Source organism: Lagenorhynchus albirostris, chromosome 13, assembly GCF_949774975.1.
Source record: "Lagenorhynchus albirostris chromosome 13, mLagAlb1.1, whole genome shotgun sequence".
Taxonomy (NCBI): Eukaryota; Metazoa; Chordata; class Mammalia; order Artiodactyla; family Delphinidae; genus Lagenorhynchus; species Lagenorhynchus albirostris.
The window spans coordinates 51,407,133-51,434,943 of record NC_083107.1 but is presented as its reverse complement, the minus strand read 5'-3'; positions in this window follow the sequence as shown (position 1 = coordinate 51,434,943).

The following is a 27,811-nucleotide window of genomic DNA, read 5'->3' as shown; positions in this document are numbered from 1 at the left end:
AAGTGACTAGCAGGTCTAACTGTGCCTCTGTGGAATCTAAATTCTGGAAGGAGACAAAGAGAGTTCTGGAGGCCTCTGACTGAAGAGCCTAAAGGATTAAATCCAAGTCTCTTAACAGTCCCAAAAAGCTGTCAGGGTGCCTGGGCAGTGTGGAGCCAATCTGGACGATGCATTCCAGATGGTTTGCCTTCCTTCCTTGGGTTTGGGGCCAGTTGGAGCTCCCGGGCGGTCTCCCAAGGTAGACCCCCAGAGAGCACAGGGCAGCTGTCCAGATGGGAGGGACCAGGCTGAGGATCACTGTGGCAGGCTTGAAATTAGAGGGAAGGGCCCCCTCCTTTGTGCTGAGCATCTGGATATCATTTCTCAGGCTATTAAATAAACTAACTCTACTCTGCTAAATGCAGCCAATTCACTTTTTTTCAAAAAGCACTTGGGGGCCAAGCAGTTGCCCCAGAAGGGATCCAAATAATTTGGGGCTATATGATATGGTGAAGCTCAGAGAAGGGGCTCCAAAACTCTCTAACAGGCATCCAGCCACCACCCCCACTCCAACCTCCCAACTTCACCAGTTCACGGGCAATGACGCCACCAACTGCAAAGACTCAGGACCATGCCAGGTCTTTGCAGTATATTTTACTTTTTGTTTTTGTGCAAAATGTATGAGGCAGATGTAGAAGATTTTCTTCCATGTTGAAGGCTTTCTGATTAGGTTAATGAAAATAAGCAGGAGACAGATAGAAGGGTGGGGGCAGGGAGAGCATGTGAGAGAACAGAGAGAAGGAGCAGACTAGATGAGCCACCCCAAATTCTCGGTGGACTCCAAGGTCTGTGAATCGGCTCTAGCCATTACTGAATTTTCTATTGCAGAAAGAAGGCCTATTTGCCTATGGTCCTGTTGCAACCGTGTGCTTTGGCCGGCAACCTAAGGGCAGGCAGCTAAGAGCAACCCCCTCCCCAAGGGGCCTGAGGAGGGGACAGGAGGTGAAGAGTGAGCTTCTACCTATGAGTGTCCCAGGCTGGTTGGAAGAGAAGCGGTCCCTGCTCTGGGGAAATCCAGGCTAACGAGGCAGCAGGTCCCAACGCTGGGGAGCTTCTGGCTTACTAGAAAAGAGTAATCACAGAGCAGCATGCGATAAACAATTGCAAGGGAAGGGAATCCATAAATATTGAGGGGATACAGGGAAGGGGTGAGCAGAACAGTCTGCGATTATTTGGAAGGAGAAGTGTTGCTAACAGAGAAAACCCTTTCCAATCCAATAATAACCTTACACAGAGGAAGCAGAGGAAGCCCAGGCACAGATCCTGCCCAACCATCCCAATGTCTAGTCTGTTGCTTTTGGAACTGTGCTTTAGTCAAGCTATTCTGGATACATTTCCAGAGGGTAAGTATTAGAGAATTAAAATCTTACACACCCAGTTAATCCCCGAAAGTCACCCTATTTGAGGAGTGGAAATGTCTTCTATATATATCTCCCAACTCTATGAACTACCTGTGATGGCAGAAGCAGGTTTCCTAAAATTTTCAGCCTAGTCCATGTTGGAAGAGAGTGATGACGTTCAGGACATAAATGTCTAAATATACATCATTATACATGAACAAGCCATGAGTAATCAAATACACAAATCTGTATACTCCAAACTTGTGGTGGCATACCACGATGTGATGTATCCACACACCCCTAACTCTTACACTTTGTCCTTAGGAATCAGTCAAGAGTATTGTTATCGCCATTATTTAGAGACCTCACTTGACCCTGGTCCTCCTGGATGCCTGCAAATCTCCAGCCCCGAGCCTCAGACCCTTGCCTCTCTTGACAGGGCTTTTCTAGGCTGCCAAGCAGCTCCCTGTTGTATGTATTAGTTAATTTTGATCTCGTTCATGGCAGCTCTGCTGTGAAATGTCAGTCCTGTTAATAGCTTACCATCAGGCTCTGTGCTTATCTTCTCAGAGTCGTACCTCAGGACTAACCTTTACCTTCTTTTATGATACCAGAACATTGACAGACTCTCAAATGCCATAAATAATAATTTTCTGAAACTCATCCATCTTGTAACTGAAACACGTCATGAGCACCAGCCAATCCTTCTGAAACAATATTGATGTAAGTGACAGGCACACAAGGAAATGATAGGTATTTTTGCCTCCAGATTCAAATGGAGTGTTTTGATATTGTTTCTCAGACCAGAAGACTTATATGGTGGAGAACTTTCCTGGACTGAATCTTTCTTGCTCACTTGAATATTAAGAGAAACTTTCTCAAGGGGTCCAGACAGTGTTGCTCTAATTATTTAAATGGAGCAACATTAGTTCTTGTCTTGTTCATACTTGGTAACCAGCGTTGCTCTTCTGCATGATGTTAATGTACTTTCCCACTATGGTTGGACCTCTGCCCTTGTGACTCCTGCTTCTCCACAATAGGTTGATGAGGGAGCCCGGGATTCCCCCAATCAGAGAAACCTGAGACGGGCCCCAAATCAGTTAGCCTAGGGAACAGAAGCAACGGGGGCAGGGCATTTGCTACCCAGCCCCAATTCCATGGCCATCCCATCCTCATTTCTTTTCCTGGAGTTGCCATGAGCTCCACTTGAGGTAGAAGCTCTGGTGCTTGCTCAGGAAGGAGATGCCTGGGGAACTATTCCATGATGAAAACTGGACTCCTTAAGGCTCTGCTCCATAGAGGTTAGGTCTAGCTTTCCTAGGATAACTCATCCCACCAGAGGAAATGAGCTCATCTGGTCACTGACCTGACAGATGGCAATGATTTGGGTCCAGAGTGCCAAGGAAAACTCCCCAGAAGATTGCTGCCCCTCCCTGCGGCTTTAGTGGCAGTGCCACATGGATGGGTCTGTCTGCCTGGTAGCCTTCTCACACCCACAGAGTGTAAATACCAAGAGCAGCCACGTTCCTTGGGATCTGCATAGGGGATGCCTCTGAGGGCATCTGACCTGATTTGAGTCAGCAGAGGAGAATCTGTCAAGCCAGATCTCATTCGGGAAATGTGGAGCTGTTTTTAGACTCTGACCTGGTAGAGTCCAGCCTGGAACCATGAGCTGAGGAAAATTGGCTGAAAAGAGTAAGACTCATTTAAGAAGCTGCGATGGAGGAACACCCATCCTGCCCTGGTGGCTGGCTGCCAAAGTAGATTGGCTCCAGGTAAGTCACTGGCAAAGAAAAGAATACTTCTTCCTGCTCTGCCTCAGTAAACTGTGCATGGATCATGAGCTGCTGGAGCAAGGGCACGCCATGCAATTGGAAGGGCACCAGGAGGGTTTTGCAGCCGGTACTCCTGGGGCTCAATGAATTCTTCCATCTGATCTCCTACTTCCAGGAGGCTTCCTCTCCCCGCTTCTCTCCAGGTACCGTGATAGGCCTTTCATTTGATATTGAACTGCTATTTCCATACCATCTCTGTCCATGCCTTCATCTAAGAGAATTTGTTGTGTTCTTGGCTGACCGGGGTGAATACAATCTGGGCTTTTTTTCCCCCAGTTTCTTTCACTTGTAACTGAGAAATGAGATTACCATGCAGTAAGTACTCTAGGAAGAAGGTACACATATTTGCTGTTACCAAGAGTATCTAAATCCATAGCAATTCGTGTTAGAGGGAAAGGCACAGCAGTTTTCCTTTTTCAAGAGTTTTCCCTCTGATTGTTCATTTTGTCCTTGTAACTCTTAGGACCTTGTAGGAACGAGTCAAATTACCTCCATTTGACAGCTGAGGACAATGCAGCTCCACAGTGACTTGTTTGAGGGAGTCCAGAGAATTGGTGACAAAACTGATGTCTGGTCCTGATTTCCATTCCAGGGTTCTTTTTACCAATCTTCCTTATTTCATTCATTCAGTGTAGCAACTGACGTGAAAAATTGCCTACTACATGACATGGTAGAAACAGGTTTGTAGTCTCATCTCCCACAGCCTGCCCACATAAACCATCTGTCCAGCCGCACCAAAATAGCATCGTGTTTCAGGCTCTGCACCTTTGCTCCTGCATGTCACTTGCTTGAACTGCCCTCCCCCAATTCTCTGCTTAATGAAACTTAACCATCCCTCAAGCCCAAGCTCAACTGCCCTCCCTTCTATATTGCTCTCCTGATTATAGCAGCAAGAAGTGGTTTTTCTTGCTTGGGATGGAGTTAATAAAAAAGGGGCAACTTTGATGCCATCATATACTGCCTTGGATTATAGCTTTTTGCAGGTGAATTTTATCTCCCCAAATAAACTGTGAGTCAAAAGGAGACAGAAATTTGTTTCACAGATCTTGTGTTCCCTAGAGAGTCTTGCATAGACTATAAGCTCAGTATTTATTGAATGAGCAAATGCGACATGGAGGAGGTTAAGTGGCTCCTCTACAGTTTCACGGTACTGAGACTTGAATTCAGAATTCCAGAAGCTGATCTCCATGTTCTTTCCACCACGTCATGCTGAAAACAATGCAGTTTTCACTATGATTAGCCTCTTTGCAGGTCAAAAATGGTTGAAAGTAGGCTACTTCATATTGGCTCAATCTAATACAATGCATATTGGGTTATTTTGAAAGAACAGAATAGTTTAAATGATTGGGCTCAAAAGCTGAACTTCCTGGGCTGTTGGCTTGCATGAAATGAGCAGCCCTTTCCCAGGGATGCCACTTCCTTTCATAAGTTTGAATTGATTCTCACCATGAGTCAATGTGGGAATAAAATATGGTGGTCATTAAGGTGCCTTCATGGGCCAAACAAAGAGGAGGATGAGAGAGTGACCCAGTGTTACCTTCTTTTGATCATCCATGCACTGTTTACAACTGCGCTGACTAAGCATGCTCTGCCCACAGTGGACCAGTTAATGTAGATACAGAAGTAACACAAAAATCCCTAATGGAATGCCAATCTAGTGACCATCTACGGCTACTGCAAATCATTTAAGTAAGAATCTTAAATTCAGCGGAATTTTTTGTCTCTCTTCTTTTTGTTTCATCTGAAGAGTTGAATTAAGGTTGGAACTCCAGGTATCATTCTGTAAATGAAATGTATACTCAGTCTGTATACTGAATCAATCTATATACTGAAATGGAATAAAATAGAGGTAATTATGCTTACTTGGAACCTCTCAGGAAGCTGTTTGGGAAGGGAGACTCCCAAGGGAGTTACTCAAGTGACAGCAGAAGTGTGCTCACCTGCCTTCAGAGAGGGGTGGGGTGTGGTCAACTGTAGAGCTCTTCTGCTGAGCAGAGGGTACAAGTTTGGGTCAGAACTAAATTTCTCAAGGCAGTAGAGAAGAGACAGATTCTATCCTCTTTCTCTTGTGGTTGTCAGGCTGTCTTTAAATAAATATTAAGCCCATATTTAAGATTATGTGTTTGAAGCAATACCAAATGGGCCCATCAAGGCAGCTGTCTGTCTTGGTCTAGCCTTGTTTATCGGCATCATTTTACTTATCAAAGGAAATAGACCACTCCTTGAGCAGTCACAGAAACCACAATGGAACGCAGGTATCTTAACCCAGTCTTGCATCCTCTGCATTAACATCCCATTGCTAATACCAATTCATTCCATTTGTTTATTTATTAATGACAATTATCTGCATTGCTCAAATGACTTCCTCATCCAAATTAAATATTAGGATATTAGGTCAACAACATCAGTTTTCTGAAGGCCATTCCTCTCTGAAGTACAAAAGAGAGTTAATAAATCAAGCAAAGTCCAACAGCCTACTTCCTACCAGGCGCTGTGCTGGGCACTGGATGTCACAGTAGGTTAGATCTAGTTTAGTTTATTCAGAAGACAACTCTGGTATACAAACCAAGGAATGTTTTTGTAGAAGGATAAAAATAGTCTTTAGTACATAATCTTTACAAAATTATAGACACACCCTAAGCAGCTCTTGCTTCCTTTAACAACTCATTGTGAATTCTTTATCCACGCAGTTACCTACGTTCCTATAGCATTTATTTTGCTCATGTCTCCAGTGCTTCTTGGTATGATGAATTTATAACTCAAAGACTAAAAGTAGAATTTCCTCTTACATGTTCTAAAATTACTCCCTTCAAAGTTCAATGGCTCCTTCTTCCCTTTAGTTTTAGTGATGGAAAATCTGGTGAATCATTCCTGATTACACAGTGTATAAACTTCATATTTTCATAAAATCTAATCATGTTTCTGTTCAGTCTTCTTTCCAAAGTGCTTCACCCCATTCAGTAAGTCAACAGTCCTCAAGTCATTTCTGAGACCTTTCTGGAACTTTTCTAGATCTTCATGTTTATATTGATGTGTATTGTTTCCAGGAGAGAAGGCAATAAGTACTCGAGGTATAGACTACCACAGTTCTATATATATCCAGGTTGATGTCTACATAGTTCTTTAGTAATAAACAGGTCAGTATTTCACACCACAGTTTGTCATTAATCCATGCTTCTTACCCAGATATTTCATTGCTATATAAATTTCCTTACTGCAAAAACAAACAAAACACCTTTACTGAAGCAAACACCTGTCTAGAACATTCCTTCAAAACTCCTTGTCTACTGCTACATTCTATTCCCTGATTTTGGTTTTCTGTGTACACTTAAGCACTCATCTATGTGCTCAAAATAAACAAACATGCAAAACAAAAGAAAACCAACATATCCTTCCTTTTCTCCTGCAAAATACAAATCAACAAACCCTCTCCTTATTCCCTACACATCCAAATTTTTCTCTTGACCATACTTCTACTCCCTCACTAAACTCCATTTTCTCTTCTGGCCCATAGGGGTTCTTTGTCATCTTTCTTTTTTTTTTTTCCACTGGGTATATGTTGAAAACACAACAAAAAGAAAAGACTTCCCACTCTCCAACAAATGTGTAGCCAATGCAGCAAGGGGAAAGTAGGTCTCTTAGGCCAGATAAATTTTAGCGGTTAACAGTATCTTCTGTGCCTCGTACTTAAAAATACAGCTTTTGACATTTCATACTTCACAAACGTCAATTGTGAAACTTACATTTAGGTAATAATTAAATACTTTAAAAATAGACTCCACAACATTGCCTATGATTTAGCATGGCGCCCTGTGTATAGGAAATGTATAGTAAATAATTGATGAGGGTTTACTCTGATAACTACATGAGAAATACCTCACTATCCTATAGGTTATACTTCTTACTGCAGATGTCTGGTGGTAGTTTAGTCAGCTCTATGAATGTTTTTGTTGGATGGATAGAAATCATATGGTGAATTGATGAGGAATGGATGGAGTGTATGGGTTTTAAGTTTTTAGGAGGTAATATACCCTTTGGGACCTTCTAGATAGTTTGAGGGCTAGTACTCTACAGAATTAACACAAATATGACAGCGATATATATTTAAGTAAATTAATTAGTTCTAGAAAATTATGCGTTTTAATGTTTCATTGGTGTATCTTCAAAAAAGGCAGCATTGTATCCATTCACTCAGGAAAAGCTTTTTTTAAAAAAGCTTATTAAAATTGGAAAATTGTCCAGGGTGTCTTTAATCTTTCACTGAACTGTCCACTCTAAGTACTTTTAGTCTAGGGAATCATCATTGCCCTCAAAACTTCCCAAAGAAAGCCTCTACTGAGTTTTTATCCTGAGTTTTCTAGTGACGGGTTCAATGCCAGTAGGGCTGCATGGACATGTAAGTGGGATCTTCACCTTTACATACTCAGGCCACTGAGCAGGTGGCATCATATTTCAGTATTGGGAGTGAACACAAAATTCACAGGGACAAATGTTGACCCAAGCATAAGAAGATTGTTGAGTCTAATATTCTAAAATATATAATTAGTCAATGACTAGGAACCCTTCCACACATCAGTCTGGAAAGATAGTCAAATACAGAATGTTTTCTTTTTCTTAAACGTCTGCACTCGTTAAGTAGACAATACTATGTCCGTTGCTAATTTTTGAGGCCTTGGACTCAATTTTACAGTATAGACATAAACAAAATATGAGGACAAAAGAAGCAATTTTTTTGAGAACATAATGAAAGTCCCTGTCAGAAGCTACATGTTGTTCATGAGAATCCTGTTGAAATAGAAGAATATAATAAAAACCAACTGTCCTTTCCTGCTGACTTACTTTTTAAAGAAAGCTGAAAAAACACAGACATATGACTTGTGATTTGAGAGATGCCCAAATAAACTCCTTCAACATATTTATATACAAATGACCCCACAGAGATCTTCAGTTTCTGCTTCAAAGATGCTATGGATTATGGAAGGATCCATGTGCACCTTCCTCCTGACGGGGCCTCTGAAAGGCAGTATGCTTCCCTGTCCTCCAGCTGCCTTATTCATCTCAGAGCAGTCCATAAAGATTCTATAAAAATTCTACAGAGTTGAAGATCCCACCAGCTCTTATTTACAAAGCTCTCTGATACCTATTCACAGACTTTTGGTTCAGAATGAAAATGCACAGGACGTACAGCCTCTTCCTAGAATATTCACTATTTTCCTTTTGCTATTTAAGAATAGGAAGTGTATTAATTTAAAGCAAATGTCCACAGAAAGCACATCATCCTCCAGGTAATTTGGTCATATCTACCAAATTCTAAAGCGAGGAGGGAATTCTGGGAAGATGGAGGAAGTGGTAGCATAGCTTTGAATGCCCCCGATCCCTTCCCCAAAACAAAGTAACTAGGTAGCAAAACTCAAAAGCCTTGAAAATATTTACAGTAAAGCTAGGTGACAAAGTAGCTCCATGAATATCAAAATATCAATGAAAGGGGATAGCCAGAAGACCTGCATGTTATCAGCACCTGTGCAGGAGGAAGCAGAGAAATCCAAGAGAAACAGCGTATCCGAAAGATCTGGGGACAGGAAAGTTCAACAATAGCTGAGGGGTATTCACTGGAAAGCATTGTGGGCTCATGTGACAACAACCCTGAGTTCTTCAACAGAGAAACTGCATGGAAAAGAAACGTTTGGAAGGGAAAACTGCATATTTAAAGAGATTTAAAAGATAATCAAAAGTTTTCTTAATGGACAAAACTAAACTATCATGTTTATGGATGCCACTTGGGTGGTAAAACCACAAAAAAATAGAAGGAAGTGATTTCTATAAAAGTCAGAATAGTGGTTATTTTCAGGGAGGGAGGGAGTTTTGATCACAGAGCATATGGAGGGCTTCTTTCGTTGCTGACAAAGGTCTGTTTCTTGATCTGGGTGATGGGTAAAGGGGCCTTGCCTTATAACAATCCATTAAGCTCTGCGTTTACTTTGTTTGGTTTTCTGTATTTGTATTTTATAATAAAAAGAGGCTTTAAAAATTTTAAATGCACATATCCTTTGTCCTAGCAATTCCACTGCAAGGGATTTGTCTATAAGATATACTCACCAAAGTATGCAAAGATAGGCATGCCCATTGCATTACTGTTTGAAATTGCCAAAAAGTTGGGGGTGGTGGGGGTGGAAATGAATGTCTGTTAGGTGGGAACTCTGAATAAATTATGATACAGCCAGCCATACGACAGAATACTATGCAGTCAAGAAAAAAAATGAGATGGATCTGGTCTATGGGTTCCCAGACATATCATTAAGTTTTTAAAAGAGAGAGGTATACAACAATATTACTGTGATCCCTTGTGTGTAAATACACACAGAGACACACATTGCATTTGCATTTAAAATGTTTGGAAGAATAAGAAACAGTTAAATTCTTTACCTTTAAAGTTGAGGTGGGACTAGGGATGGAGTCAAAGGGTGAGAATTCACTTGTCATTTTATATGCTTTTATACTTTTCAAAAGTATGTATATATTTTACTTTTATAATTTTTAAAAAGCTGATGCCTTGATTGCAGTCTTGTGAGAGGCCCTGAGTGGGAGAAACCAGCTAAGCTGTACCTGGATTCCTGACAGAAAGAAACTGTAAGATAATAAATATTGTTGTAAGCTCTCAGTTTGGGGATATTTGTTACACAGCAACATAGAATTAATACGGTTGACTAAATCCCATCCCTTTTGGAAGTAGACCACCTAAGGAAAGACACTTGCCTTTGGGAGAATATCTGGCACATCGGGTGGATGTAGTAAAGTCATGATGGTTTGTTTTTTAGCAAATGTCCTCACCTGTGCCACTTTGTTTGGTTTCAACCCTTCCAGTGACGTGACCTTATCTGTGAAGGCTTAGTTCAAAATGGGCTTTCTTTACAAATTCATTTTGTTTTCTGGCATTGAGTTTTTTCAGTCTCATATTAAAAAAAAAATAACTATTTATTTATGTATTTTTGGCTGTGTTGGGTCTTCGTTGCTGCTCGCGTGCTTTCTCTAGTTGTGGCGAGCAGGGGCTACTCTTCGTTGCGGTGCGTGGGCTTCTCATTGCAGTGGCTTCTCTTGTTGTGGAGCACAGGCACTAGGCATGTGGGCTTCAGTAGTTGTGGCTCACGGGCTCTAGAGCGCAGGCTCAATAGTTGTGAGGCGTGGGCTTTGTTGCTCCATGGCATGTGGGATCTTCCCAGACCAGGGCTCGAACCCATGTCTCCTGCATTGGCAGGCGGATTCTTAACCACTGCGCCACCAAGGAAGTCCCTCAATCTCATTTTTAATTTGAAAACTGCAATTTGAAAGTGATTTAGTTAAGAATCATCCCAGACTCCAATTTATTACTCTATACACTTATTATTTTCTGTCCTTGACTGCTTTTCTCCATTGTATGCATTCTTCTACCTTTCTTTAAAGTTTTTCTTAATTCTTTCAGCTCTTGGATGGAGCATAAGAATCTACTTGAGTAAGATCTCATATTATTTCCACATTTCAACATTTTTTCTTTTCTTTTTCTGGCTGGAACTGCATTTTTTATATTATAGTCATTGCTCTGAAAGCTTGTGCATGATTTCCTTTTATTTCTCATTTAATTAAAAAAGAAGGAATAAATTCTACTTTAAGAGATAGACCATATGACCACATTTAGTAGTGGGAGAACAATATTTGCATTATTTTTTGCAGAATTGTCAGAATACTTGTTCTTTGAACAACATAAGGAATCCAGATTTAGGAGGCCTGAAATTAGAGGGGTGCTCTTCCCTCCTCTCCCCACCACGTCTCAGAATGGCAATTCCTCAGCTATATGGGAGAATTTAGAAAGATAAGTGGAAAGGGAAGATTTCTGAATACCGTTTTATGTTGTTTACCAAGTTCTGAGAAAGCCTATTTGGCATGAAACACAAAGGGATCCAAAGATTATTTTGACTGAATCAAGATTATAGGCTCTCTGGGACTTCCCTGGTGGTCCAGTGATAAAGAATCCGCCTTCCCAGGGAGATCAGCTCAGTGCTTTGTGACCACGTAGAGGGGTGGGATAGGGAGGGTGGGAGGGAGGGAGATGTAAGAGGGAAGAGATATGGGAACATATGTATATGTATAACTGATTCACTTTGTTATAAAGCAGCAACTAACACACCATTGTAAAGCAATTGTACTCCAATAAAGATGTAAAAAAAAAAAAAAGTGCAAGACAGACTCAGATAAGGGCTACATTAAAATATTCAATCCAGCCATGGAAAGACAGATGACAATATGCTGGTAGTATTTATCTCTGGTAGGATCATGTTTTATCTACACTTTGGTATATCATATGTATACTTTATATTTTCCAGGATCCCTACCATAATTATGCATTACTTTAGGAAAAAATGTCTATTATTAAAGGCTATGACAGTCCAAAATGATGATTCAGTTATGAATAAAACAGGACTCATGAATATAATATGTACTACAAAAACAAAAACAAAAACAATCCGCCTTCCAATGCAGGAGATGTGGGTTCGATCCCTGGTTGGGAAACTAAGATCCCACATGCCGCGGGGCAACTAAGCCTGCAGGCCACAACTACTGAGCTCGCGTGCCTCAATGACAGAGCCCGCGTGCCACAAACTACAGAGCCCACGTGCCCTGGAGCCCACGTGCCACAACTAGAGAGAGAAAACCTGCACACAACTAGAGATAAACCCACGTGCCACAACTAGAGAGAAACCCGTGTGCCACAATGAAGAGCCCATGCCACAACGAAGGATCCCGTATGCCTCAACTAAGACCTGATGCAGCCAAAAAAATAAATTAATTTTAAAAAAATGAACAATGCATTAAAGACAGTTAAAGCATTAAAAAGAAAAGATTTTAGGCTCTCTAAGTTACAAATAATAATAATAACAAAACAAACAAAAAAAATCACTTTTCCTTCTAAAATATTTAAAGAGAGATGCACGCAATGTGAGGAAAATGGCCTTAGAAGAGCATAGCAATATATGTCTTCTACCACAAAAAAACACACATGAGATCATGTCAAATATGAGATCAAAAAAGCTGGCAACCAATCCTGCAAGGTTTTTACTTGCACTAAGTATTTTACCCCTTTCTAAGTGTAGCACAGACCTGACATAGTAAACGTACTCTTCACCAATCAAACCACAGGGGCAACAACAACAAAGACATGCATAAAAAATTTGTTAAATTTTATTTTGTTCGTTTGTTTAATTAGCACATGGCCCCAGAGAAGCTAACCGAAGACTCAGTCCTCTAGCTCTGTGGTGTTACTCTAAGCTGCTCCTCAGGGCAATTCAGACATCAGATATGGTACTTGAAGAAGAAAGATACTCCTTTCCAACCTAGAAGAAAATATTCAAGGATTTGGGAGAGAGCATATGGTATTTTGCAAGGTGCCACCAGTCTTTCTCAATAAAATATCACCAGTGAAAAAACATGGAGGCCAGAAAGGGCTGGTGAGGGAGAAGTATGACAAGGAGGGCTGGCAAGAGTAAACCCTTGGTGAATTCAACCCAAGGGAAAATACAGAGAGAGAACATAAGTGAGTATTTCTCAAAAGTTTTTCTCACCAAATTCCTTTCATTTTAGAGTTGAGGAAACTGAAACATGGGCATAATGACCAAAGGCATACAACTAGTAACTGACAGAGCTGGCTCTTTCTACTATATCACAGTGCCTCTTCACGTTCCTAATTTCCTACCTCTGTTCTATTCTAAATTGCCCTTGTTAATTGGCATTAAAGTCTCTGCACCTAGTGTTTTAGACATATTCGGAAACTTTTTAAAACACGTTGATTCATTCATTCAGGGCTGAATTATTTGTGACAGCAGTAACAACTCCACCCTGGGGCGTATCCAACAAGGTGAGGGGTTCAGGAATCAATCGTGTTGTGTTCCATTCTTCCAGGCTCTCGATATTTTCACAGAAGAGAAATCAGTTTCCTGAGAGTGCACAAGCCCCAAAAAGCCATCATAAGGGTGTCTGTGGAGAAAAGAAGGCAAAGTCCCATGGGTCCAGCCCTCCACAATCATCCTTAGAATGACCTTGGGGAACCTGATTCCTCCTTTGGCAAGGATGTATGTGGATTGGGTGATTTGGGAGAGGCAGGTTAACGAGCTATATGTATGTAGTTAAGTCTTTGGTCCTTCTTAGCATCAGCTGGCAAGACCATGTCCTTGTCGCACTGCCTCTGAGAGCCACTGCCTCTAGGCAGGGAGAGGAAGAGGGAGTGAATTGCCTCTAACTTTGAGAGTAACCATTACCGTGTCAGTGTGCAAATGACATGTTCCAACGGGCAGGGTAGGAGTGCACAGGATTGTCTACCTATCTTGTATATTATAGGCATGGTCTAATTCTTCCTCATATTCTTTCTTCTAATAATGAATTGTGAGAGAACAGGATGTACTGTTGTGCTTTATAATTCAGGAAGACAATACAGGTATTGGCTAACATTGACATGATCAGCTGCTTTTTAAATTTTTTTTTAAAGCCAGTCTGGCAGAAAAGCATTGGCCTATTGTGGGAGTTGCGCTGGCCCTTCCAACACTTTTCAGTCCAGTCCATCAATCAGCAGCAGAATTGCCAAGAGAACACATTACTACGCTGTAGCTCAAAAAGGTCTGTGGTTGTGAGTGGGTTGACTGGGAACAAAGTTATATCATTCCAGTTCTGATTGATTAATGCTGAAGTCCTTGCTAAATAATGATTACCAGTCCCAGTCTCCACAAATCATTCAGTGGTGAATAAGGACTAAGTTAAACAAACTTGGGCCTGTGAACACAGATTCTTCTTGCAGTGGGGGACAGAGGTGTAGAGATGGTAGGAGAGGGGAGAGAAAAATCTAGATTTGACTGAATAAGCAAAGAAAAAACAACTGCAGTCTGGGTTCTCATGGCACCTTGGGCACTTCCCTTCCTCCTGCTGTTGCCTTGTCCCTATCTCTGCATTCGCCATTTCTCTGCAGTCAGATTACCTCCAAATGGTACCACCATAGTCACTCCCTTCTATCACCCTTGGCTCTTTCCTTACATATGCCCATTACTAGCCAGGTGGAGTTATTGCCTAGTCAAATGGTTTAAACCTCCCCTCTCTGAAGGCTTTTCTACCCAAATTCTCCAACTCCCCCCAATTCCTTCCAATTACTTGTTTCTAGCAAAGTACATTCCAAGTCATTCCCTTTGTCTCTTTCTCCCAATTTCTCTTCTTTTTCACTCCCATATCCAAGTATGCTCATGAGTAGAAAGATAGCATTCTTCTGCTTCGGTCAGATGGCCTTTTCAAAAATGCTTAGTGTATTTCCACCAATCCTGGACATGGAGTAGGTAGGGTATTAGAGTTGCAAGAATATTTTGGACAATATCAAATTTAAATATTGTTTTTCTGTTTGGGGTTCTTTGAGACATATCCAAACAATAATGGGGAAAATATTTTTTTCTGTAAGTTCTGGTTGCTTCAGTGTCAGCAATCTCAAGTGCTGCTTCTTGCCAGCTTTCCATTTGGTAGAAGGTGCTTCCTAAAGATGAACTTCTGTGAAGTCAGAACCAGCATAGACTGAGCCAAATCACGATTAAAACGCTTGCTGGCTGCTCCTGTTGCCAGTATAGTTCTGTGTTTCCACTTGTTGGAAAGCTATCTGCCTATCAATGTTTACAAACGCCAGTACCTTTTGTTATAACAAACTCACAGTGTTCCTCTTCAAGAATGCCAGCATTCGTAATTTTTCAGCCTCCAACTTTGAAGAAATGGAAGCCTCTGAATTTCTCTGCATTTAAAAGTAGAAATGGTAATATTACATAGCTAGAAATTTCTGTAAAATGGATTGGCAATAATGTTATTTATGCTTTCAAAAATAGGGTTCTTCTAAATTTGTGCCTGTGTATCAGTCACAAGCTAATAAATTCTTTGACTTTAAACGACTTTCTTTCTTGTCCTAGAAATCCTGAATAATTGCTACGATGTAGACATTTACAGAAGTTTGACTTGAGACAAAATGTTTCAAAACTCAGGTAGATGTAAATTATAATTTATTACTGGCAGGAAAACACTTAGTTCCAACATCTCTGACTGGAAAATTTTTGAATTTTCTAGATATGACAAATAAAGATTTATGAGGTATGATTTCACAGAAGAAAAAGCATTTTGATGAAAACTTTTTTTGGTAGGTAAAATAGGAAACCACAAGAGTAACCAGGATGAACTTCAGTGGAAATCATCTGTGAACTTAATTGATCAAATGAAATCCATTAAACTCTGGGAAACTAAACATACATGTTTATTATTTAGTTTCTGGTATTGAGTCCTTTCCATTTCCCTACAGAGTTGTTTGTGGGATCTATTATTTGGAAAACATGCTATTTTAACTTGAGTTGTCAATAACTTGATCCTAGTAATTTGGTAGAAAGGGCATTAGATTAGGAACCAGATGGCCAGGGTTTCATTCTCACTCTGCTACTCACCGAGTTTGTGACTCTGGACATCTCTCTTCCATACTTTGGACCTCTGTCTTCTCATCTGTTCGACAATAAGAAAAAATACCTGATCTTGTTGCCTCTTAATGTTGTTGTGAGGATCAAAAAAGGTCCTAGTTGTTAAATCATTTTGAAACTATAAAGTGCTATATAATATAAGGCAGTCTACAGTCTACTCATTATCACCTCAGAATTCCTCTCAGATTACATTGCCTCAAATGCATTATTTAGCAAAAGCACAAACTTGGATACCATATGGAGTCCCTGTTGACACTGCAGATGTTGGTTAATTTTAGATTCTAAAAGAACAAAAGAACAGAAGCACCACCAAGCAAATTAGCCTCTCTTTAGCTTTTTCTTCGAAATCTCCTATTATACAAATACCAAACTAAAACTGGCATGCTAAATATTATAGAAAATTACATCATTTGAAGCATTGAAATTCTGTATATCCAAGGCTTTTTGCAGTTTATTTTTGCAGGAGTTTATCCCCTTCAAAGCACATCACCAATGAATTTAATGCTATAAGATTAATTATGGTTATTTCTTTGAGGACCAAGTAAGAGGATTTTAATCTTAAACTTTAACCTCAAATAGCACAGAGACAGGGGAAACATAAAAGTTTCAGAAGAGTCACAAAAAGACATGCAATCCATTTTGGTGGTCATAGTCTCTCTTGAACTAATGGAAAACTGAACTAAGCTCAGCTAGCCTTGGGTTCTGATTCTGAAGGTTCGTACTTACGAGTGGGAATTTCCTTGTAGGACAGGTGTGACAGACTTGCACATACTCATGACAACTGCTTTTACAGCCTCATCAGTTTGGGAAGACCTGTTCTGCTCACGTGTGCCATCTGTAAGACATCTCTTCACATTTTGTCAAATCTGACTCCCTGCTTACACATGCACCAGCAAGAGGTGTTTTTGTAAAATATATAGATGGCATCTGTCTTTCTATCTCTTGTTTGTATACCACCCACTAACAAAAAATATCCTGGAACAAGCTGAGCATTCTGTAAGTGTCTTGAAATTATTTATATTATAAATATATAATGATTATATATATATATATATATATATATATATATATATATATATATATATATAAAGGCCCAGTTGATATTCTAAACCTAGATTTTTACTTTTTATTTTAGAGGATAATCAATGTCCCCAAATTGTTCACTAAGTCTTAGTGCCTTGAGATATTGACAGACTATCATTTTAATTAGAAAAAATTTTCAAATTCAGGCCATAAATGTTTCACCTACAAGACACTTGCTCCTCTAAAAGAGGCAAAATTTTCAAAGTATGTTTCAACCTATCTTTTAGTGATTGGGTGGATACTATACGATATTTCAAAATATGCTCTCATGTGGATTAGAAACATTAAAAGCAAATCCAAAGAGTAGATTTTATGACACAGCTTATTACGGATGCAGTCTAGGCTGATTATTTTCGTATTAAGTATACTATTAATCACCTCCCTCTCCTGCCCATATGCTACCTCTTTTAGCACAAAATGCCTAACAAGATGGGTGCAACTTGATTCTACGTTACATAGTTCTGTCAAACTGGAACAAAATTTTAACTCCCCCAAGTATTTTCTCCTTGTGAAGGACTTTGGATTACTGCAGATGATTACAGGCCTAAACCAGAAATGGATTCAAACAACTCTCATTCACTGCTGAAACTGAACTGGAACTGACCCCCAAAATAAATTGGCTTAATTCCCTATAAGAGGAATATGAATCAGGTTGCCATCTGTTCCCTTCTTTCTTTAACTTCTCCAGTGGGCTGGGTTTAAACATAGAACTGGAGGAGTCTTTAGGGGAAGGGGAAGAGAATTCTGGTTTGGTGTCTAGACAGGTATGCTGCAAGGGTAGATTCACTCTAGATGCAAGAAGAAGGAGTCTGTGTATTAGCTGGGGAAATCATGTAATTTGGCAAGCCGTGGGAACAACGTGAGTTTAATTTGTCTAATTTTGTTTGAAGATGCTGCATCAACTAAAAATCCTTTGCTCTCCAGAGGTGAAAAACATAATCCAAAGTAGTTTAGTCAAAAAGGTAAATTTACTGGCTCGTGTAACTGAATAATTTAGAGTATCTGGTTCAGGTGAAGCTTGATCCAGGGCTCAAACAGTATGACGTAGGACTTGGTTTCTCTCTCTCCATTTCTCAATTCAGCATCTTCAACATTGACTCCATTCTTGGGCAATCTCTCACCTCGTGAACCCAATATGGATGCAAGCTGCTACTTACCTCTAGGTTCAAATCCAGAGCCAACTTTTCTAGTAGATCTAGAATGGATCACTGTGACCAGGGGAATAGGATATACTGATGACCGAGACCAAGGTCACATGTTTCACCCCTGAGGCATGGGGGTAGAGATATTGCTATTTTCCCCAAGCCCTGAGAGTATGGAGGACCAGAGTCCCCAGAACAAAATTAGAGTATGGTCAGTAGAACTGATGTTCTCTACAAATACTCAGGGACCAGATGCACAAATAATTTTATCGAGTATTATTCCTCACTTAAGCAGGAATTCTGGCTATCTCCTAAAGACAGAGTCCAAGTCTTACCAACTGAAGAGAAAAAAGGAGAATGTAAGATTGACATTTCCTAATGTTCACATAGAAGAGTTAGTGCTTAATGAAAACTTGAAGGATAAATATTGCAAATAGAGAAACCAAAATATATGAGAAGGAATTTAAAAATTAATTAATTTAAAAACAAAAAAGGGGGGGGCGTAATGGCCAAAAGAGAGACTGTAGAATCCTCACGTGAGACATTTAAAAAATTGAAGATAGTTTCAGTTAGAGCTGGGGCTAGATACTCTTCAGAGATATTGTACACTTCTAGTTCTACAATTTGTAGATTTTGTGATTTCTGACAAAGAGAGCTTTAGAGCTAAGGAAAGCTTTCTAGATGGCTGTTGGCTGAAACTTGTCAATTTCATGGGGTTTTTTCTTTTAATAAATTTATTTATTTATTTATTTTTGGCTGTGTTGGGTCTTCGTTGCTACACGCTTTCTCTAGTTGCTACACCCTTTCTCTAGTTGCGGCGAGTGGGGGCTGCTCTTAGTTGCAGTATGCGGGCTTCTCATTGCGGTGGCTTCTCTGGTCGCGGAGCATGGGCTCTAGGTGTGCAGGCTTCAGTAGTTGTGGCACACGGGCTCAGTAGTTGTGGCTCGCAGGCTCTAGAGTGCAGGCTCAGTAATCATAGCCCATGGGCTTAGTTGCTCTGTGGCATGTGGGATCTTCCTGGACCAGGGCTCGAACCCATGTCCCCTGCATTGGCAGGTGGATTCTTAACCACTGCACCACCATGGAAGTCCCTCATGGTTTGTTTTTAAATACTTCCTTTCATGCTACAATTAAAACGAACAAGCAAATTAACAAACCTCCCCACACATAAAATGGAACCAAAGAGAAGTTCTATGTGGAAAGATAATTTTATTTTCTAATAATGATAGTAATATGGACGGGCTATCTTCTTAAGATGTATACATATATTTTTTAAGTGGCAGCTCTCACTGACACGTTACTTGTACATATTTCTACATCTGTATATGCTCTCCTAAATAGTTCATGTAAATTAAGTGCCCTAGGATTCTTCCATCCTGGTCTCATGTATCTGGAATCTAATAAATAAGAAAAAGTATGGGTGGTGGCTAGTGTAAAGACAGGATACTTACTTTACATGGCTCAGTTATAAAGCACATTTACCGAAGTCTACCCATTTCACCAAGGCATTAAACCTATTTTCCAAAAGCAACTATGGAAAACTGAAGAATTACAAAGAGAAATATAAAGGGGTGCTAATAAAAAATGGCTGAAGGATATTTGACCCTGGGGCTAGGGTAGCACTAGAGCTGTTTGGGGCAGTGCATACCTTACAAGTTCTCAACTCCAAACCCATCAATCCCATCTGAGACTTCATTCTAGAGATGCTTCTATAGGTTGAATTAAGAAAACTCAAGTATTTTCTAGAGCTTAAAATTCATTAACTGGGGCATAATCAAGCTGAATTTTATTCTCTTTTTTCTTCTTTTTTAAAACATTATGCCAGCTATTACTGGTTGCAGGAGAAAGATTAAATATTTAAAAAATTTCCTTTTTGGGGCTTCCCTAGTGGCACAGTGGTTAAGAATCCGCCCGCCAGTGCAGGGGACACGGGTTCGAGCCCTGGTCCGGGAAGACCCCACATGCCACAGAGCAGCTAAGCCCATGCACCACAACTATTGAGCCTGCGAGCCACAACTACTGAAGCCCGCGTGCCACAACTACTGAAGCCCGCGTGCCACAACTACTGAAGCCCGCGCACCTAGAGCCCGTGCTCCGCAACAAGAAGCCACTGCAGTGAGAAGTCCCCGCACCGCAACAAAGAGTAGCCCCCGCTCGCCGCAACTAGAGAAAGCCCGTGCACAGCAATGAAGACCCAATGCAGCCAAAAATAAACAAATAAATAAATTTATTTTAAAAAATTCCTTTTTGGAAAAAATACAAGGATATAATTTACAGGCCAACGAATGAGGAACTATTCTTAATGGAACGTGAGAGTTAATCCTTGGAAAGCTAAGGTTCTACTTTGGAAATCTAGTCATACCACCTTAGAATATTCCTTTAGAAGATTTTATTAAAGTGTTTGGGAGACTTCTGGGGATTTATCCTATGGATAAAGCTGCAGACATACGTGTCAGGTTATTCATCACAGCATTGTTTGTAACAAATAGCAAAGATTGTAAACAGCCCAAGTGTTCATCAATAGGGGAATGGTTAAATAAACTGTAGTGTAATGCTATGCAGCTGTGTAAAAGAATGAGGATGCTCTCTTAGTACTGATATGAAAGATCTCCAAGAGACATTGTCAGAGGGAAAGCAAGATGCAGATCAGGAGATATAATATGCCACCTCTTGTGTAAGAAGGGAGGAAGAGAAGAAAGAAGAATTGCTTGTATTTGTGTGAAGAAACACTGTAAGGACACATGGGAAAATAATATAAATAGTTATCTTGACCTATGAGGGTGGGTGGGCATGGAGAATGGGGTGGAAGAAGCAAGGTGGGAGGGAGACTTTTCACCATATACCTTTTAATTTTGTTTTGATTTTTGAAACGTGAATATATCAGCCGGTCAAATATTAAAAATTAAATAAATACCAGAAAGAAAAAAGCTTGAGAAAAGTCGTTCAGGAGTCATATGGTAACCTCATAAAAGTTCCAGTTACAATTACAATAAAAAGAAGAAGAAATCTGAATTCATCGTCAACCAAAGGTCTACTATTGGCCTGGTACGAGTAGGTGGGTACAGCAGAAGCTCAGACCATACTGATTCCCATTCCTGTTAGCTGAGCACCTTGCTTCTGTCCAGCATCTTTAACCTACTGGCTGTTTTTCCATATCCTTCCTTCCTCTTCTCTTAAAAAAAAAAAATCCAAGATCCTGGAAGATGCTGCTGACAACTATGGAAAGTTATACATAAAGAGTTAAATTAAAGCTTTATCTAGAATGTGGATTGCTGCACATATTTACAAAAGCCAAGAAAGTGCCCGTTATCTTCCCAAGAGAGTAGGCGTCCTGGTTCACTTAGCTGGACTAGACTAGGGGCCAATGCAGGGGACATGGGAGCTCCTTCCTGACACTCTCAGTGGAGACTAGGGGCTCCTTCCTGACATTCTCTGTGCAGAGCTCTGACATTGTGCTTAAAACATCCCACAGAAATCACCGGGGTAGGAGGCAGACCTCCCCACTAGCCTGGGTTTTTTGAGAGCAAGTACTGTGTCTTAGTGGGCTTTGTATTCTCAGAGCCTAACACAGCGCCTCCGTAGGCACTGTGTCAACTCAGTAAACTGAACTTTTATCCACCTCACTGCTTAGCTCCTAATCCTAAGAGTGATCTTTAATGTCTTTCCCTTACTCACTGTCACTAAATCCATCAGTTAGACCAGTCAATTCTATCTGCCAAACATACACCCAAACCTACTACTCTTTACAATCTTCAGGCTACCACCCTAATCCAGACCACCACCATCTCTAGTCTGGACCAAAATCACTAGGCCACTTTCTGATCCTCTCTCCCATTGCCCCCAGAACACATTCTCCATATGTAGTTAGGGAGATCCTTTTAAAAAACAATCAAATCATATCATACTCCTGCTTAAAATCCTTCAGAGCTTTCTATTACAATTAGAATACAATTTAAACTCTTTACCCTGCCCTTCCAAGCCCTGTCTGCTTCTTTGACTTCACCTCCTACCACTACCCCTCCCTTCTTCCACACCATGTCGGCCTTCTTTCAGTTCCTCACATCTACTTTGCCTTCTCCTGTCTCAGGGCCTCTGTCTGTGCTCTTCCCTCTGCCTGGAAGGCTATTCCTCCTTCCTTCTGTAGGATTGTCTCCTCATTACTGATGCTCAAAGGCCACTTTCTCAGGGAGGCTTTCTCTGACCACTCCTGTTCCATCAGCCCCACCCTCAACATTGTTCTATCTGTAGCACCTTTGACTCTACAGATTAACATCTTTATTTGTTGGTTTGTGCTTACCGTCCCCACTCTAATGTAAGTTCTGTGAAGGCTCTTGTTAGCCTCTGGATGACCAGTGCCTAGAACAGGGCTGGCATTTAATGGCTCTAAAAAGTTTTTGTTGAATAAAAACAAAGGCATTTAAAATTAATCATGGATAGACTATATATTCCATTTCCTCAGAGACCTTTTGATGAAACTATTTAATTATAAAGGCAATAAACAATTATAAAAAGAAATGAGGATGTCATGATTGGCTTTTATATTGTACAAAGTAGGCTAAGAGAGTAAACGGAGAGAATATGATTCTGCAAGAAATGGTAACTTATGTCATAAACCAGTCTAGGCAACAGGCAGGTCTGAGCATTATGTTAGGTAGAAGGGATATAAAGATAACCAGATGCTGGTTTTACACTCAAGGAGCTCACAATATATCAGAAGATACAGCTTTGTTATTATAGCTCTAATATCTGTATAGTGCAAATCACATTCACATTTATAATTATTTCATTTAATCACCAGAAGAGTCTTATGAGGGGGTTATTATTATGTGTTATCCCAATTTTATAGATTAAATAACTGAGGTTCAGAGAGGTTATGTGACTTGCCTCAGATGCACAGCAAGTGGTGAATGAGATTTTTAAGTTAGACCCAGATCTTCTGACTCAGCTCTCCTGTTCTATTTCACCACTCTGTCTGTTCAGTGTGATAAATGTATGTGCAGCATGCTGTGGGAGGTCAAGTGTAACAAACAGAAAGACTATTTTTATCTGGAGAGGTCTGAGAAGACTTTACCGAGGAAAGTCATATAAATGGGGCTGTGAAAGTTGGAGGAGTTTCCCAGTGGAGGAAGAGGCACATTTCAGACAGAGATCTGAGAAAATGCACAGAAAGATGAAAATGTATAGCATGCTTTATGTGGCAGGGAGCAGAGGAATCCAGGAGGGGAGGTTGGGACCGTACGGTGAAAGATTTTCAGTGCCACTTTGTATGCAGTTGGGCAGTCTCTGAACGTAGAGGTTTTAAAGAGTCAGATCTGGGTTTTCAAAAGAAAATTAGAGTGGCAGGTCGAATGAATTGGATCATGAAGAAGCTAGTCAGGAGATTTTATGTTATCATGCAAGGGAGATGTGTCTGAATGAGGATACTGGAAATGGAAAGGACTGATTACAAAATGTTTGTGTGACGTAGAATCACTTTTTTGGGAGGTTGAAGAGAGGGAAGAGTGAAGATTATTTTTTAAATTTTCTAGCTTATATGACTCAGTAGATGACGACTACCTCAGCCAAATTGAAGAATACAGAAAAATGATTTGAGAAGGGAATTGGAAGTAGGAGATGGGGGTTTTCTTGTAGCTAAGATAAAGCACTTGCTTTATCTTTTTGTCCTGTTTGATTTGAGGTACCTGTGTGTAGTATCCAGGTAGATATGTCAAATAGGTAGCTAAAAGTATGGGCCTAGAATTTGAAAGCAAGGTTGAAGCTGGAAATCTAGATTTAGAGTAACCAAAATATAAGTTGTATTAAAATTCCAACTGCAAAAAGGGCACAAGGAAACTTTTTGGGGGTGATGTAAATTTTCTATTTCATGATTACAGTAGTGGTTACAAGGGTATATGTGTCTCAAAACAGATCAAACTGTACACTTTAAACAGGTTCATTTTATTGAATCTTAAACTCCTTGAAAAAAAAAACCCACTAAAAATAGAAGTGAACTGCCTTGTACAACATAGTGCTAAATAGTTTTTAAAAATGTGTTAATCAATTGTTTTAGAAAAAATAAGAGAATGAGAAATTGTTCTACATACATCAGTTAAAAACAACTGATAAGCAGCAGAGAAAGCTGCCATGGTTCCAGTTGTTTCAGAAGCCAGTGCCCAATATGCCAGTTTATGGCCCTTTGGGAGTTCTCCATTCGAAAACTTATTCCCTCCCCAAACCACCCTCCTCCATCCTCAGCCCACCCTTGTACCACCTGGGTTGACTTCCTCATTTGGAAGAACTGAGATGATAAATGTACTTGAAGAATATAATATGACTCATCGCTGAACAAGAAATCTTTCTCCTTATTGATTGATTTTAGGCTTATGGCCAATTTGGCCTCCTTGTTTGGCACCATTCCCTCAGCATCACTTCTGAATTGTCCTTTCAATGCTCAGCTTAAAATCTGTTTTGTTCAAAAAACCATTTTTAATTTGACAGAAGGAGGTGGTATCTGATACCTATATTCATCTCCCAGTGTGGACACATCTACCATGAGTATACAGTCACCAAATTTGCATATTTATGTTAGAATCTCAGTTCTGTCACTAAGTCTTTGAGACCTGGAAGAAAATAAGGACAATAAAACCCACCTTGCAGGGTGGTGTGGATCAAGTCAGTTAGCATATGTGAAAATGCCAAGTATGGCATTGAGTAGGCGCTCAATAAAAGGCAGATGCCTTGTGAAGCCTGACTATATTTGCTGAATTATTTAGTCTGTATTATAAGTTTCTTGAAAGTAAAAGCACTCTTTTCTGCACTCTGTACTCCCACCCTAACTAATACATCCTCTGGAGACATTGTAGAATGATGTTTAGAAAGCTGGCAGGTCAAGGATAAAGTTGAAAACGATTTACACAATAAATATGTAGATGAGAAGAGATCATTCAGGGGACATGGAAAAAAGGAACTCCATTTAGAGGTGGTGGCAAGGTCTTTCTTTACATTTCCTCTTTTCATTCATTTAAAATTTTATCTTGCCAAAAAGAGGGGACAGAAGGTTTCATTTTGATGAGCGGAGCTGCAGGACTGTGTGCCAATACACCTGGTATTGATTCATGCCAGCTGGGAGAGGAGCTTGGCTTCTCTGTGTTTTACTACTGTGGTTTTCTGGGCTGGGCAGCTGGGTGCCTAATAATGATAAAAACCATAATAATACTTCATAATTACGCACCGCCCTTTGCCAGAACTTGGGTTTAATTACAATGACTATGACGGAACTGGCATCATCTCATTCCCTGTTGGGGTGCAATACCCAAGGGCCTGGAAATAGAGTCAAGTGGCAACTGCAATCCTTCTCCTGCAGAGCCTCTCCTGGCAATTCACCCAGAGTGCTCTGGGTTTGAAGCTCGTCATCAGAAACAAAGAATACTTTTAAATTGCCCACATGTACTGGGCACTGTCAAGTAAAGTAGTGCTTATGATGCAACTCCTGCGCGACATGGGGCACAGCATCATGGAATCCCAGGCCTGGAAGGGACCAACAGAGGTAATCTCATTCATTATTACCCTGCCCCCTGCCATGAGGCATAACTGCCTCTACACTCTAATAGATGAGCTCACTGACCTTCCACTCTGATTGAGCTGGAGATGCTTCTGTGGCAGCCTGATTCAGGGGTCAGGGGATTCACCAGTTCATTTCAACATGCATTTTGTGAGCACCTATTCTGAGCCAAGGCCCTGTGGAGGCATAAAAATGTATAAGGTGTGATCCCTGCCCTCAAAGTAGCTTATCTCCTAGTTGGGGGATTTGTATTAAAGCAGCTGTAACATATAGATAGGGGGAGGTCCTGGTAGATGAAAGGAAAGAAAATCACTCCAGTTGAAAGGATCAGGGCTATCTTTTCTTCAAGAATAAGAGGAAAGGATGAGAAGGTGTTGAGCAGGGTGGGGAGGCTGAGGGGCATGGGGGAGCGGGGCGGGGGAGATTGAGGTGAAGAGCTGGGCAACAACTTCGGGAGGTTCTTGCCGGTTTCCCTGTTTTTCTGGGGTGGGGGGAGATCTTTATAGCACATATCACCCCTGAATTATTTTTTTCTTAAGAAATATAGCTTATTTATTTTATTTTTAAAATTTTTATTGAAGTATAGTTGTTTTACAATGTTGTGTTAGTTTCTTCTGTACAGCAAAGTGAATCAGCTATACATATACAAAAATCACCTCTTTTTTGGATTTCCTTCCCATTTAGGTCACCACAGTGCACTAAGTAGAGTTCCCTGTGCTATACAGTATGTTCTCATTAGTTATCTATTTTATATATAATATCAATAATGGGTATGTGTCAATCCCAATCTCCCGATTCCTCCCACCACCACCCCCTTACCCCCTTGGTATCCATACATTTGTTCTCTACATCTGTGTCTTTATTTCTGCTTTGCAAATTAAGATCATCTGTACCATTTTTCTAGATTCCACAAATATGCGTTAATATATGATATTTGTTTTTCTCTGACTTCACTCTGTACGATATTCTCTAGGTCCATCCACGTCTCTACAAATGACCCAATTTCGTTCCTCTTTATGGCTGAGTAATATTCCGTTGTATATAGTACCACATTTTCTTTATCCATTCCTCTGTTGATGGACATTTAGGTTGCTTTCATGTCCTGGCTATTGTAAATAGTGCTGCTATGAGCACTGGGGTATCATCCCTGAATTATTTATTTGCTACTTTACTCATATATGCTTTGTCTCACCCTACTCAGGAACTTTGTCCCTTTTGTTTACCACTATATCCTGAGCACCTCAAAAAATGCCTGGCACATTGTAAAATGCTTAGTAAATACTGGGCTAATGAATAAATGGCCCAGGTGAGGCAGTGGCTGTAGAAATTGAGACAAAAAGCATTTAGTAAATATAATCAGCATGATGAAGTTCAAAGGGGTAGGGAAGTGTTACAGCTGTGAGGGAGTAGCCTGGAGGACTCTCGCAGATTCTGGTGTGCTTAAGTGAATGAATGGTAATGTTATCAAAGAAGATAAAGAACAGATGGGAAAAAAAAAAAAGAACAGATGGGAAGGAGCAGGTTTGCGGTCTTCTTAGTAGGTATTTGTGTTCTGATTTGGATATGTCAAGATTAGATTCAAGTGGAGATATCCAAAAGCACTGAGGTATGCAGATAGGGATCTCATTAAAGGTACACTCAGCCATCAAAATGGTTAGACCACCTAGTGTGCAGTAGAATGGCTATGCACCAACTGAGAACCAGATCCTGGGACTCTCTTAAAAAGCCAACACAGAACCGATTTATAAAGGTTAACTGAAGAGAAATACAATCTGAGGGTTTATGGTCTTAGGTAAACTGGGGTGAGGGGTACGTTGGGGAGGAGAAAAAGGATGTAGTCCATAGAATCAACTGCAAAAGAGATCATATAAGAACGAAAAAGTGATCCTTGAACTCGATCATATGGATGTCACTGGTAGCCTAAAGAGAAGCACTTTCAGTGGGTTAGTAAGGAGTATAATTTAGCCTGTACTGGAAGCATGAATTGAAATAAGGATGAGAACTAGACAGGGTCTCATAGTCAACTTTGTTTTGTTCTGTCTGGAGGCGTTGTAATACGATCAGGGGTATGTCTAACACAGAAGTGTTGGGTAAATTTGTGAATGACGACAAGGCTTCTGTAAGGCCAGATGGCCTGTCCTGGCGTCTGCACAATGCCTCAACTACGCTTTTATTCTTTCAGCCATTTCTAGGGCGGGGGCCCTTCCATACAAAGTGCAAGCAAAAAGTGGGAGACACTCCTCCATCTGATCATTGAGTCACGTTTGTGACAGCTGGGAGTGGGGATGGGAATGCTTGAATTAAACGAAGTGCCCTGGTTCCCGTG